Raw genomic sequence first — 14,335 nt, 5'->3', positions numbered from 1 at the left:
TCATGTATCCTCTTTGGTGAAGTGTCTGCCTTTTGCTTATTTTTCTTGTTGTTTTTAAATGGGTTGTTTGTTTTCTTACTGTGGAGTTTTGAGAGTTCTTTATATATTCTGGATGCAATTCCTTTGTTATACATGTGATTTGCAAATATTTTCTTCCAATTTGTTGCTTCTCTTTTCTGTGTCTTTCATGAAGCTTTTTAAAATTTTGATAAAGGTCGAGAAAGGTTGTTATTTCATAGATCTCATTTTTGGTGTCATGTCTAAGAACTCTTCAACTCCAGGTCATGAAGATTTTTCACTTATGTTTTCTTCTAAAAGTTGTATAGTTTTCTGTTTTCCATTTAGGTCTGCAATCCTTATGGGTTAATTTTTGTATAAGGGATGAAGGTTAGGTCAAGGTTAGTTTCTTTTTGCCTATAGATATCCAATGTTCCAGCACTATTTGTTGAAATACTATTCTTCATTGAATTTCCTTTGTATCTTTGTCAAAAATCAGTGGATCATATTTATCTGGTGGATCTATTTCTAAATTCTCTATCCATTCCATTAATTTACATGTTTATCCTTTTCAATGTGTTGATCAGTGTCACTTTATAGTAAATCTTAAAACTGGGCAGTGTGCTTCCTCTAACTTTATTCTTCTATTTTTAGTAATGTTTAAACTTTTCTGGTTCTTTGCCTTTTCATATACATTTTAAAACCAATTTAAAATTGATTTAAGTCTGTATATTGATTTGGGGAGTACTGATATCTTTTACTATCACCAGGATTTTTTACTAAAAAGGAGTGACATGATCGTTCTTCATTTCTTGGAACTTCATTTGCATTGGGAGGATAGATGAGGGCGATTTTTATATTTTCCATACTACTCTCAGCCTAAAAAAACTTCTGAGCCTGTAAACTCACTCATTTTGATCTCTGATCCATTAGGAACGAGAGACCTGGCTTACCCTTTATCTAAGTCCACACTGGGTGTGACAGCTCAGAATGTGGCACAGGAGTTGCCACCAACCCATGTATGCCCAACCCATGCATTAAGACTGTGTCAGCTGATGAGAGAAATCCACGTATTCAACTGAGTCCAGATAAAGCTTTTTGGAGAAAGTATAGTATAAAAAGTTCATTCTGGCCATTTGGTGACCATACTCCAAAACTATGAGCATCTCTTTGTGCAGAATCTCCAAATAAGAATGAATAAGCCCTTAGCCTACCTATAAGGCAAAAGCTGGACGTAGAGGGGCTTTCTTGATTTTGAAAAACTCAACTTTTATGTGGTTCATTTTCCTCATCTATAAAATTAACTAAGTTTTCCAAACTATTAAATGTGAAAATACCAAATTAGAACAATAGATCAAGTGAGTTTAATATGCAAAAATATATAGTAATTCATGATGAAATCTTAACCTTAAAGATTACAGAGCAGATCATTATCCCATGGAACACAGAGTCTGTGAATTTGTTGAAGTTCAAATAGCCAAATATTTCAACGACCCAGAAAAAACATATATTTTATATATATATATATTTATATAAATGCCAGTGCCTCTGTCATTCTGCATATAACTCTGCCCAAATTCATGAATGTGTCCCGGATTTACTCGTAGGAACCCCGTTTTGAGTGGGCCAAGTTGTTCTCCTTTCTTAACATGCTCTTTACCATCCTTCCCATTTTAAAACAAGACCATAAGGCACGCTCTGACCACTGGGCAGCAAAGTAGAGCTCACTCAAGACTGCCTGGCTATGTTATACAGAAATGGCATAATACAAAAATAAAAATTGTCTAGGGAGTAGATATGATGAACCTACTTCTCAAATCCTGAGACGAGCTATGAAAGCTCAGCCCACAGTGCACAGCAGGTCAGTGGAGAGTAAGGAGGCTATGATGGAGAGGAGGAATGTCTCAGAGCTATGACACTGGTGGGGGGAGTGTGTGGAGGGATTGTTGATAGTCACCATGAAGGGCCTGTGTCTTTCCCTGAAAGACAGCACCAGGGCAAAGCTGGGGAGGAAGGCTCCATTTCTCTGAGGATTACTGCAGACTTTTTGCAGCAATGGTGGATAAAGTAAACACATTTCGTTTGTACCTACCATTGGACCACCTCTTCCAAGTAGGACAAGTCTTGAAGTTTTCCTTAAATGCGTATCTTTCCTTTCTTAGTGTTCTTTTACCCTAGGAGTTTTCAAGCCTCTTGCACCTTTGTTGGCGGTGCTGTTTGCCTTTTTGCTGAAACTCTCTCTTTAAGTGGTGCCACAGTTTCCAAAATGAAACCTCCTGTGGAACCCTGACATATAGAAGTGATGGCAGCAGAACAATTCTGGTGCCCAGAGTCCCTGACTGCAGGGCTCAAGGCCCAGAAGAGTAAGCCTGGTGTCTAAGTGAGATTAGGTCAATCAATTACATATATTAGTCCATAGTAACATATTAGTTTGCCAATGTGTTAGTTATTTCCCTCAGATTATATAATGTTTAGTCTGTTTTAAATGGTCACCAGCTAGGCCCTGCCGTATGTCTCTAAGTGGAGGCCAGTTTAATCCTGCATGTCCCATCTTGTGAGTGCCCCACACTCTACCCAGTGGGACTCCAGCCTGTCTCTAAAGCACTGAGTCCTTCCTCCTGACATAAAGGTCTAAAAATAGAAATGTTATATTAGTGGTTTTCCTTGAAAAATACTTATAAGCCTTACAGATAAAGACTTATAAGTCTAAGGAAATACTTATAAAACTTTTGAAAATGCCAACACTGCATTTAAAAAATGAACATCTGGCAAAATGAAGAGAGAAAAAGAGAGTCTTGTAGAGCTACAAATTTAGGATTATAAAAAATACATAAAGTAACTTTTGAAGTATTCTACTTGCTACATACAAAAAGGTAGATTATTGGGTTTAAATCCCAACTCTTCTGCCTATTTGTTGTCATGTAACCATTTTGAGCCTCAGTTTCTTATTTTCAGAATGTAGGCATTATTATCTCCCTCAAAGAGTAGATACAATGATTAAATGTAATTTCATATATAAAGCACCTGGTTCTGAATTCACACAGGCACTTGGTCTATGATGATTATTATTTATTACTATCATGGGTATATCCTCATTTGTGCCTCCAGATTTCCAACAGTCCTGGGATCATGAGTTTCTGGAATTAATATCACATGTAATTGCAAAGTCAGCAGTTCTGGCTACAATGGCAACAGTGAACTTGTACATAAGAAGATCAAGTTAATTTACAAACTGCCAGTATCCCCTAGAATTGGGGGTGATCTCTTCATCTATCATCCAAACTGGGACATTGTTGAACATGAAAGATGCTCTGAAAAAACGACACTGGGAGAACAGGCAGAAGTCAAAACTGTCCTGGGCAAACCAGGACACATGATCACTCTCCCTCAATTTAATTTTCTTGAGTTTGGAGCACTAGCATAACCAATAAGAGAAGAAAAATAAAAGAACAACATTTTTTAAGCACTTAGTAGGTACTCAGCAGCACAACAAATACACAAATTCATTTCATCCTTGCCACAAATTTGAGAGGTGGTTATTCTTATTCTAATTTTATAGATGAGGAAATGGACGCTCAAAGAAGTAAAGTAATTTGCCAAACATCATGTAAACAGTAGAGCACGAATTTGAATCCTGGTCTGTGTGATTATTAAATCCCTGTACTTGTTCCTCACTGTATCAATAATTTCCCAAAAAAGTTTTAACAGAAGCATACTTCTTTTCAAGTAAAATAATTAAAACAGACAAAAATGAAACATCCCTGTTGAAAGCTGGAATACAAGGCCTGAGGCGGCATCTGTGGGCCTCACCTGGGCTCTCAGCAGAAGCCCCTAAGACACCCACTAGAATCCCAGAGCCCCAAGGATCATAGCTCAAAACTCACCTACAGTTTCCAAGCAAGACTTCGAAAGACCCCAGTTTGAGGAGGAGCAGTGGAAGTGGGACCTAGTCTTGCTGCTAGCAGCATGAGGACAAACTGGTATCAGGGAATCTGTGTTCAGGGCTTAGCAAGGTCTTCAAAAGGTATTTCATGTGAAGGCATCTCAGAATGAAAGCAAGAATCCCTCCATAGTTCCAGAGAGCGTGATCCAAGGAAAGGATTGAATTTATCAAATTTTGTGCACCTGAGTAAAAAACAGCAAAAGATTTAAAAAGCCAGAATATGATCTAGATAGAGTGAATATGCTGCCTTCTCTAGAGCACACGGTTTATGAAGCAGAGTGGATGCTCAACTTACTGATCACAAAATCAGTGCTAGAAGCCCCAGCTGACAGTGCTGTAGACAGAAATTTGCCCACCTAGGCTCACCCAGGAAAACTGTATCTCCAGGAATCAGACATTCACATTCAAGGTACTATGAATAGAATATTAGCACAAAAGAAATCTCAATGGGCTTTAGGGCTACTACTGAGAGAGAGAGAGAGAGAGAGAGAGAGAGAAAATGAACTCCTTCTTTAACCCTTCTGGCAGTGTACTCTATTGGCATTATTTTTGAAAAGTAAAAAAGTCATTAATCCTGAAAGATGTCAAAGTATTTGACCTTTCAGAATTTTAATAATATGAAATGAAATGATGAAAGTAAATTGTGAAATCATGTTGAGCAGAAATGTGAGCTTCAGAGTTAACCCCCATAACTTTAAAGCACTTAATTTGTTTTTGGAGGTTTTCCTTAATATTCTGTTAATATAAGATTGACATTTTAAGTGGGGCAACCACGCAGCACATGCTTATTCAGTTTCCTCACTATACTCCCATCGTCCAAGATGCTCTGGTTCTAGCTCCTGACTCCCTACGTAGAAAAAAATATAGCAATAATTAATACCTTTCTAATCTGGAACAGCAGAGACAACATTGTCTAATTTAAGGTAAAACAGAAAAGGGAGCTATAGACCCCATGTCTCTCATTGACCTATTGTAGGATCTTGAGCAACACAAACAGAATTTGGCCTTTGTATCTACAACAGGGATAAAATCACAATATTTATGAGGAACCACTAATAAAGGCAGAAAGGGTTATAGTTTTTAGGAAAAAGTAAATGTTCAAAGCATAACCTTGTTTTGTCTTAACCTGTGTTAACAGGGCCAAACTAAGGTGGTTTTGTTTGTTTGTTTTATTGTTGTTTAAAATTACCAAGTTGAAAGGATAGTAAATCTACCCCAATTTTATCATGACAAAGTATAGCTACACAAACAGCCTTCAGAGTTGCCAGAGTATGAAGACAGCATTAAAAAAAAAAGTTTGTATTCGCTGTCTCAATGTCAAAGACTACCTGTAATTATTTGCTCAGTGCAGCTGCATAAAACTTGTATTCCATTTAGTCCTATACTAAACAATTTCTATATTTCATGTCATGGATTAGAATGAAAATGGAGATAGTTCATCAACACTGATCTGTGATATAAAAAACAACAGCGAAGCCGAGGGTATGAGAGTGCATAAAAATGTTTTGTGTTCTGACCAGTACATTGCTTTAAAAAAATTTTACAGTCAGGCCCAATTGTTCATTCTCACCATGCAGAAGATACTCACATATTCATTTTTAAAAGGGCAAATCAACCATAATTCAGTTTATAAACTGTGAAGCTGGTTGCGAATGTCTGGATGAATATTCATTAGAATCTCTTAATCTGCCATCGACTGTGATTCATTAGGCATATGTAAATATCACTCACTTTAATTGCCCCTAAACTGACTTAACATAATATTGTCATTAGCAAATTATTAGTTATTTGTGTAACTAATGGTACATTATGGTGTGCACGTTAAATCTCCAAATATATGATTACAATTATGATGATGTTTTATGCTGGGAGTTTTCTAAATTATTTGATGAAATATAATAGAGTCAAATCAAATCTGGTATGTTAATAGGACAGTTGTGCAACTTTTTTCTGCACCTTGGTGCTGTCACACATCCCAGCTCCTAGCTCTTCCTGACGCTTGTCTTGCTATCGGTTCTTTCTATTCTCTTGTCTGCTCCGAAGGTCTCAAGAACTTCCTCATCTCTGTTCTTCCACATTTTACCTAATGGGCTCAATTTCAGGTTGCTTTTCATTAAAATGATTTTATTTCAAGAATATTTGCTTGTTGGAAGTGGAGCAAGCAATATAAAATGGGCAACGGAAGGACAGAAGACCTTCCTGCACGCTGACATGAGGGGGTAAGACTAGCAATGCATTTAACCAACTCATAGACAGTTCTACTCTACATGGTCGTATTTGGGGGACTGGCATTTGACCTGTATAAATTCACAAAATGGTGAGCTCTGTTCTCCAGAATAATCATTATCTGTGAAGAATTTGATACTATCTAGGAATCTTCTTACATTTCTAGTATTCCTCTTTCTGAAAAATCTGTTTACCTGTTCCTCCATCTCCCCAAAGGGCTTATTTTATAACAATATCATGTAAAAAAGGGCTTTCTCTAATCTCTATCTCCACAGAAATATCAGGAGGTTTGCTTTTCAAAAAGAGTCACTTACTTTTATCACTTATGATGATTATAAATTCACGAAGCCAGCTCCCAGGAATGAAGTTGACCCAGCACACTGGCAGAAAAGGCCTACACTTAGTATTCCTTTAGTCTCTGTTAATTGCCTAACTGGTGACAGGAATATGTTAGTACAAAACGAAGCTAACAGAAGCAGGAAGCCTTTTATCATGTTGCCTCCCTAAATATTAGTACATTAACAGGCCATCGGTGTTTATGAACAGAGATCCAGATAAATGCATGTTCCTGTCTTTGATAATGCTCTAGATTAATTGCCATTTCATCTTAATTTAATAAGAGATCCTTTTGGTAAAAAAAAATGCTTACACATGAAAAGAAATTATTGAGATAATGACAGCATAATGAATATAGATTGTGTTACAAATCTCCTGAAGAGATTCCAACTTTCCAGAAACATGGTCGAACATTATTGTATTTAAAATAAAGCAATTGTTTTCAGTCTAACATACTTCAGGTTTAATACTGCTGCCATAAAATACAATTCTGGTTATTTTGATTGATGGTTAATGATTGAATTTCCCCCCCCCACCAAGAAGCTTAGGTGTGCGTTTCAGAGATCTCTTTTAGCCAGTATCATCCCTCTCATTTTACAAAGTGGTCAATTGAGGTGCCCTTTCTGTGCTATACACACTTCTGACATAACACCTATTGTCCTCTGGTTTATAACCTGCCTCCTCTACAGTCTATAAGTTCCACAAGGTCAAGAGTTTTGTGTCAGTACAGAGGTCAATAAATGGGCCAGATTTGGTCTGCCACCTGTTTTTTTTTTTTAATAAATAAAGTTCATTTGGAACACAGCCATGCCCATTCATTTACTGTGCCATTTGTCTGTGGCTGCTTTTGCTCCATAATGACACAGATGACTGACTATAACAGAGACCATATTGGCCCACAAACCTAAAATATTTACTATCTGGCTCTTTACAGAAAAAGTTTGCCAACCCATGCTCTAATATATAGAATTTTGCTAAAAATGAGTGAATGAATGAATGAACAAATGAATGAGGTTCCCCAAACAGTCACCTAGTTTGTGGTCAAAATTTATGCCTCAAATGTCTGGAGAGCCAATGATTTAGCATGTAGTTAAATAGTTTGGCCACTTTTAAATCTGACATCACAAGGATGTCAAAAATATCTAATTCATTTGAACCCTGATAATTTTGTTACATAGCTTGGCTGAAGTATTTGGCTGCATTTCTACAGCATTGTAAACTCCTGAAACCAAATCCATTACCCTATGTATGAACTATGTTTTAATGCATATTATGAATCAGAGAGTCACTTTTAATTTTGTTAGGACCTCTAGTCCCACTTTAGACTTAAATACAAGTATTTTTCATAATGTACACTCATAGGAGGAATGAGGTAAAATGCCTGCCCAGCACTGATATTGCAATTCTCAATAATAACCCATAGTTATAGAGCCACTACACTTGTGCCAGGCCCATGCAAAACACTTTACATGCATTATCTCATTTAATATTTACAACAACTTTATGAGATAGAGGCTATCATTTTTCTACATTAAAGATAAGAATATTGAGACTTAAAAAAATATGTGCTGTACCTAAAGTCACACAGCAAGTAAATGGGAACCAGGATTCAGTATTCAGGTTTTCCAAGTCCATGACCCATGTTTCTTTCACAACACCATGCTGCCTCAATATTGTATGTTGAATTCTATCACTTGCATTGTTATGTTGAGATGCTTCTTACATGGCTGCTAAAAATCATGTTTTGGAAAAATAGTCAATTGTCTGGGGACAGTCTAATTTAATAATGTCTTAGTCCATTTGGGCTGCTATAACAAAATATCGTAGACTGGGTGGATTATAAACAACAAACATTTATTTCTCACGTTTCTGTAGGCTGTGACGTCCAAGATCAAAGTATCAACAGATTCTAGTATTTGGTGAGGGTTCGTTCCTTAGACACAGTGCCTTGTTGCTGCATCTTCACATGATAGAAGAGGCAAACAAGTTCCCCTAAGCCTCTTTTATAAGGGCACTAATCCCATTCGTGAGGGCTCCATCCTCATGAACTAATCATCTCTCATATCCCCTCACCTCTTCATACCATCCCTTTGGGGGTTTAGATTTCAATATATGAATTTGGAGGGGGGCACAAACATTCAGATCACAGCAAATAATGTCTAGTAAAAAATTATGGAATAATAAATATATTGCCTAACTAATTCTATAAAATATATTTGTGTATTAGGATCTCAGCTTGAATTTAGACTGCAGGCACTCTAGCTGTTCAGGTATATTTGGACATGGCCAGTGAGTTGGTTGGTGACCGGAGTCTTTCTGCTTAAATCTGATGAGCCTCCTAGGAAAGGCCTCTTCCTAATGAAACAAGGCTGGGACTATGAGCTGGATCTAATAACCAAACTTCTGTTGGATGAGAGGAGTGATTTTTAGCATACCGTGAAAGTGGTTTCTTAAAATGCCCTGAGACCAGACACTTGGATCCACTGAGGTACAGCAACAGTACTTTAGAATCCCTTAACCTGATTTCACATCAGAACCAACCAAGAAGCTATTCTTGGAAGAGGCAATCTACCATGAGCCCTAAGCATCTCTGTACATTCTGGCTGGGTATGCCCGGAATGTAAGGCCCTGACCTTTCTTTACTCAGGCCATTTCTCAGGGTTGTGTTTATAGCAAGAAGCCTTGATGGATGAAGTGACTTCCCTCTTTGGAACAAAAGGACTCACAGAATTGCTTAATGCTTATTACAAAAGTAGGGAATTCCCCAAGTTCAGTTTTCCTCAACTTTGATGCAAATCAATCAAAAGTGATATGTGAGCATTTAATATCTTGTATTAAATATATTTCTGCTTAAAATAGCTAGAGTGGCTTCTGTTTCTTATAGTGAGTCTAAAATTGTGAGTGCTGAATTGATTGTTACAGACATTGCATGGTAGTAATTTAGAACGGAACTGTGATTTTTGTGCTTTCACAAAGTTTTCTCTCACCTGGCACTGTTGCTACTTTTCTGCTCTTTCCATGCTACTCCAATGGGCTCCAAATTTCCCGGCTATCATCACAACTCATTAGTGAGTAGTACCAAGGGCTCAAAACTTTGAACCCTTAGTACATTTGATAATCTATAGCTCTGTGTATATGTGTGTGTTTATGTGAGAGAGAGAGAGAGAGAGAGAGAGAGAGAGAGAGAGAGAGAGAGAGAGATGGGGAAACAAGGGATGCTGACTCTTTCTCTTTTGTCTTTCACCAGGTATTCTCAAATTTGGCTGAGCTTTAAAACACAGATTCCTGAAAGCCTATCATTAGAGATTGTCATTCAGTAGATGTATAGTGGGTACCAAGGGCTTATGGTTTTTAGTACCTGTCAAAATCTGGGATTTTACTCTACTTGCAAGCTACTAAATTAGCCTGCTACTGTTTAATAAATCCTGGTAGAAGAAATGAGATTCCTGGGTCAGAGACAAAGGACTATTATTGTTCCTCACTGCACAGCAAGCAGCATGAGCATCATGTTTAATGTCAGTTCGCCTTGCCCTCAGCTCCCACAGAGGCAATATGGATGGCCTCAGGTAAACTCAGTGCATTCAGTAGGTTTGTGTCACAGCTGAAAAATATTGAACTTGGAGAATTTACTACTTTTGTATAAGCAGGAGGCAAGTCTGTGAGGAAAACTTTGTCCTAGAGGGAGACATTACCTTAGCCATCAAACTGCTTGCTATAAGTACAACCCTGAGAAATGGCCCAGATAGAAAGATCAGGGCCTTGCATTTTGGACATACCAAACCTGAACATGCAGGGGTGCTCAGGACTCATGGCAGACTGTCTCCTCCAATGATAGCTTCACAGATGGTTCTGATATGAAGTGAGATTGAGGGATTCTAAAGGAATGTTGCTTGTACCTCAGCAGATCCAGGCATCATGGCTCAGGGCAGTTTAGGTAACCATTTTCACCATATACTAATAATCACTTCTCCCATCCAACAATATAAGTTGGAAAAGCCAGAGAAGTGGACCTTAGGCCAGATCCCCAGGAACGACTCCCAAAACACTCTAGATCTGACCTTGTGTGGGAGTTGCTTATTCTGAAACAGCCTCAGGGAACATTGCTTTCAAGAATGCACTGCTGTAATTTTAATCTAGGGATGAGAAAGCTGCAGTCAGAAATCAGCCATTGTTGCAGCTGCCTCTTGACACCCTGGAAGCTGCAGAATGAACACTGGCGTACTGCAGCACAAATTCCTGCCCTTCCAAAACTTTCTTGCCAACTGAAAAAAGAGCCAAAAGCCATAGAGGAGACCTTGGTCATTCCCTCTGCCAGAGAGGGCCACCTTAGTGGGACCAGATGTCATGCTAGCAACTAAAGGTTTTCAGATAATTGGCTTCAGTGACATTTTCCATATTCTCTTTGGTAACTTTTACTCAAATATGGGGACTTAGTGCTTTTCTTGCATTCCCATTAGAAGTGACCAATGTTCACTTAATCCTAAGGCCTTTTGCATACAGTACATTATGCTGCCCACCTTAGCTCCCAGACCCCTTCCCAGATACACTTCCTCAGGGACCTTTTCCTGGGCAGTTGATCTGATCAATTTGTATGTGTTGAGCTCTGGAGAGCTCTCTGGCAAACCTTCTCATAGAAGTTTGGGCTAAAGTCACCTTCTTTGGTGTACCTTGTGCAAATCTCTATTTTCGTACCCAGCATATGTTAAACTATACCTTCTTAGGGCTTAAGCTTCTTCTCTTCAGGGAATAGGGGCCATGTCTTTGTATCTTTGGCACCTGCCTGCCACAGTTCTTGGCATGTGGTAGATGCTAAATAAATGTTTGTAAAATGAAGCTGAACAGTTAATATGTCAAGTGTGTTCTGAAATGTCTATCCATTGTTCCTCTCAGATAACATTTTAATTTTGGCATAAGAGTTTTTTGGAGATTGTTTTTAATTCCAGAGTAGAATGTAGGCTTGTGGGGCTTTAGGTCACTCTGTCAGGCTGATTAGGGAGATGCTGGTAGGCACAGGCACTCCAGGTGCTCAGGTCATGCTTGTAACGGCTGTGTCAGGGCTGGCCACGGTGCCAAGGGTTTTTTATAGAGAGTGACACTCTTCTTGGGCTTAAGCCCTTGCCAGAATCCTGGACTAATGTTTCCACTACAGAATGCAACAGGCTGGCAACAAAGCCCTAAATTTCAAGTAAATCTCACAAAGAATGAAAAGAAAAGGAAAACTCAAATAAACATATTTTCAGCAACAGAGGTAGTTAACCTAGTTTTGCATTCTCTTTGTAGTCACCAAACAGGGTGCTCAGTGGGCAAGTCTCCTGATGTGCCCTCTGACTGGCACAGGCCCCTCGCCCCTCCACCATGACCAGCTTGCCCCAGTGGTGCGATCAGCTGTGCACTGCTGTGTGCTGCTGGCCTATTCCCATCTCCTTTTGGTTTTCGACGGTCTTCTCTTTGCAGGTCTGCTCAAAGAATCTTGACTTAGCCACCCAGGAAACTCTCATCTCCCTGGGAATCCACTGGATGCTGGTGAAAGTTAGCTTCCTCCAGGGCTCACAAAGGTCTCCATTGACATTCTTTCTTCTTGAGACTGATTTTCCTTGGTCACAATTTAGTTCCTTAGCACATTTGACACAGCTGTCTTTTTGGGCACTACCTGAGTATAATGTAGAATGTGGGATATAGAGTGGAAAGCAGTTGTCACTTAGATGTACCTGGGATGGACAGGGGATAGCAGATGTCACTTGGATGTGTTTCTTATGGACAGGGGAGAACAGCTGTCACTAAGATGGCCTGGGACGGGCAGGGGATAGCATCTATAAGTTAGATGTACATGGGTTAGCAGAAACATAGAGAAAGGATATTAATTTTGCCTTGGTGTGGGTGGAGTGGTGTCAGGAAAAGTTCCATAGTTGAGGTGCATCTTTGAGTATAAGTGGGACACTTCCAGCTGAGTATGCTGCATTTCTGGCAAGAAGAAGAGCTTGTAAAAATGCATAGTGTGTGAAACATTGCAGCATATAGACTTTACAGCAGGGGACAGTGGGGATGAATCTAGAGAATGAAAAGAAACTTTATCTTAAGAAGTTTGGAAGCCATTTAAAATTTGGGCAGGCTGTGATATGATACGATTGATATTCTGGAAAACTAATTCTGTTGGCAGAGTGGAAACTAGAGTGGAAGGGGTCAAGACTGGGTATGGGCAATTCAGAACAAGGGACATTTATAATAATCTGAGGATGGAGAAGTGAGGGCTTCACCTATGGCAGTGACAGTGCGGCAGACAGAGAGGAACCGACTGAAGAGAGGTTAAGAGGGTGCCATCGATAGACATGTGGATGCAGGGGAAGGAAGACCCAGGAAAGACCTTGAGGTCTGTGGCCTAGGTGACAGAATGTCAACAATGGCAATCACTGAAGTGAGGTGCAAAAAGGGGGTTGTGCTGGCCCGGAGATAGATGGTGATTTCAGTCTGAACATTTTGAATATGAAGTGCCCTTGGAATGCCCAGGTGGAGCTGTCCAGCAAGCCTATTTATGTATGGATTAGAAAAGAGGTCTGAACTAGAGGTTTGCATTTGGCATGTTAGACCCACTAGCTGTGTGGGCACAGGCAAGTTAATTAACCTCTCTGCATCAGTGTCTTCATCTGTAAAAGGGAGATAAAAATAATCCCTACTTTATATGGTTTTCACAAGTATTAAATATATGTAAACTTCTTAGAACCATGCCTGGCACTATACAAAAGTATTAGCTATTTATTATTACTGTTATTATTATTGTTACTGCCTTTGAAAAGATATGGCCATTACATATATCCTTTAACTGTCTCCTCCAACCCTTCTTACTTCCTCCTGCCTTCCATCCTGGGTGAAAATCTTAGTTCTCGAAGTCCATGAGAAGTTTCACAGCGGTCTGTATTTTATGCATTTTGCCTCTTTTTGAAAAACATACATAACCTGAAATGAGTCACGCTTATTGCTAGCTTCAAGAGTCCCTTAAACAGCCTGCAGTGGAAGTTCAATCACCCTTGCACCCTACAGAGCCCACACTAACCCTTACCTGAGGGGCACAATGAGGAAGGCATATGCCACCCGTGCTTCTATTGCTTTTACAAAGCAACTTTTCTCTCTCTGATTACAGAATTAATACATGCACCTTGTACAAATTTTGGAAAAAAACAAAATATTATAAGGAAGAAAGTAACAATCACATATAACCAAGACACAACCACTGTAAATACTTATTGTTTGTCTTCGAAGATTTCTTCCTCTGTGGAGTTGGCAGGCAGAGTATCTATCCACCACCCCCTTCCCCTCCCCTTGCTGCCTGTATTTTGACCCGGCTTCTGCAGATCAGCACAGGTGACTTCAGACACTCAGTTAACCAGTGTGATCATGGGGCTTCAGAAAGTTTTTAGGCTACAAGTAGATGCAGCATTTGTGCAAGTATCCTGGCTGAATTCCAGCTGAAGCCCTGATGGTTTCAGGGTCTCAGCTGAATCTTCAATTGGATTAGTTACCCATTAGCTCTTCTTCTGACCCTGGGTGCAGGGGTGCAGCACAGGAAAATCAGGAGTGGCTGCTTTTAAATGAAGGGAGCCCTGCTGAGTGGGCTCTGTAAATCATCCCAACTGAGAGGACGATCTCTGTCTGGATCAAAGGCTCCGGGGAAGAGTAGCGTGTCATTGGTGTCATTGCGCCTGCCCCCTACCCACCAGCACACCCACCCTTCCCCTGCGGGGACCTGTGGAGGTGGAAGGAGGTGGGGCGCCACCCCAGCAGCGTTTCTCTATTAAGGAATCTCTATCCATCCTTGAGAACAGGTGTTCCCCCTGAACA

This window comes from Lemur catta, chromosome 2, assembly GCF_020740605.2.
Source record: "Lemur catta isolate mLemCat1 chromosome 2, mLemCat1.pri, whole genome shotgun sequence".
In the NCBI taxonomy this organism is placed as follows: domain Eukaryota; kingdom Metazoa; phylum Chordata; class Mammalia; order Primates; family Lemuridae; genus Lemur; species Lemur catta.
The sequence above is the reverse complement of the archived record's forward strand: the minus strand, read 5'-3'. Positions refer to the sequence as shown.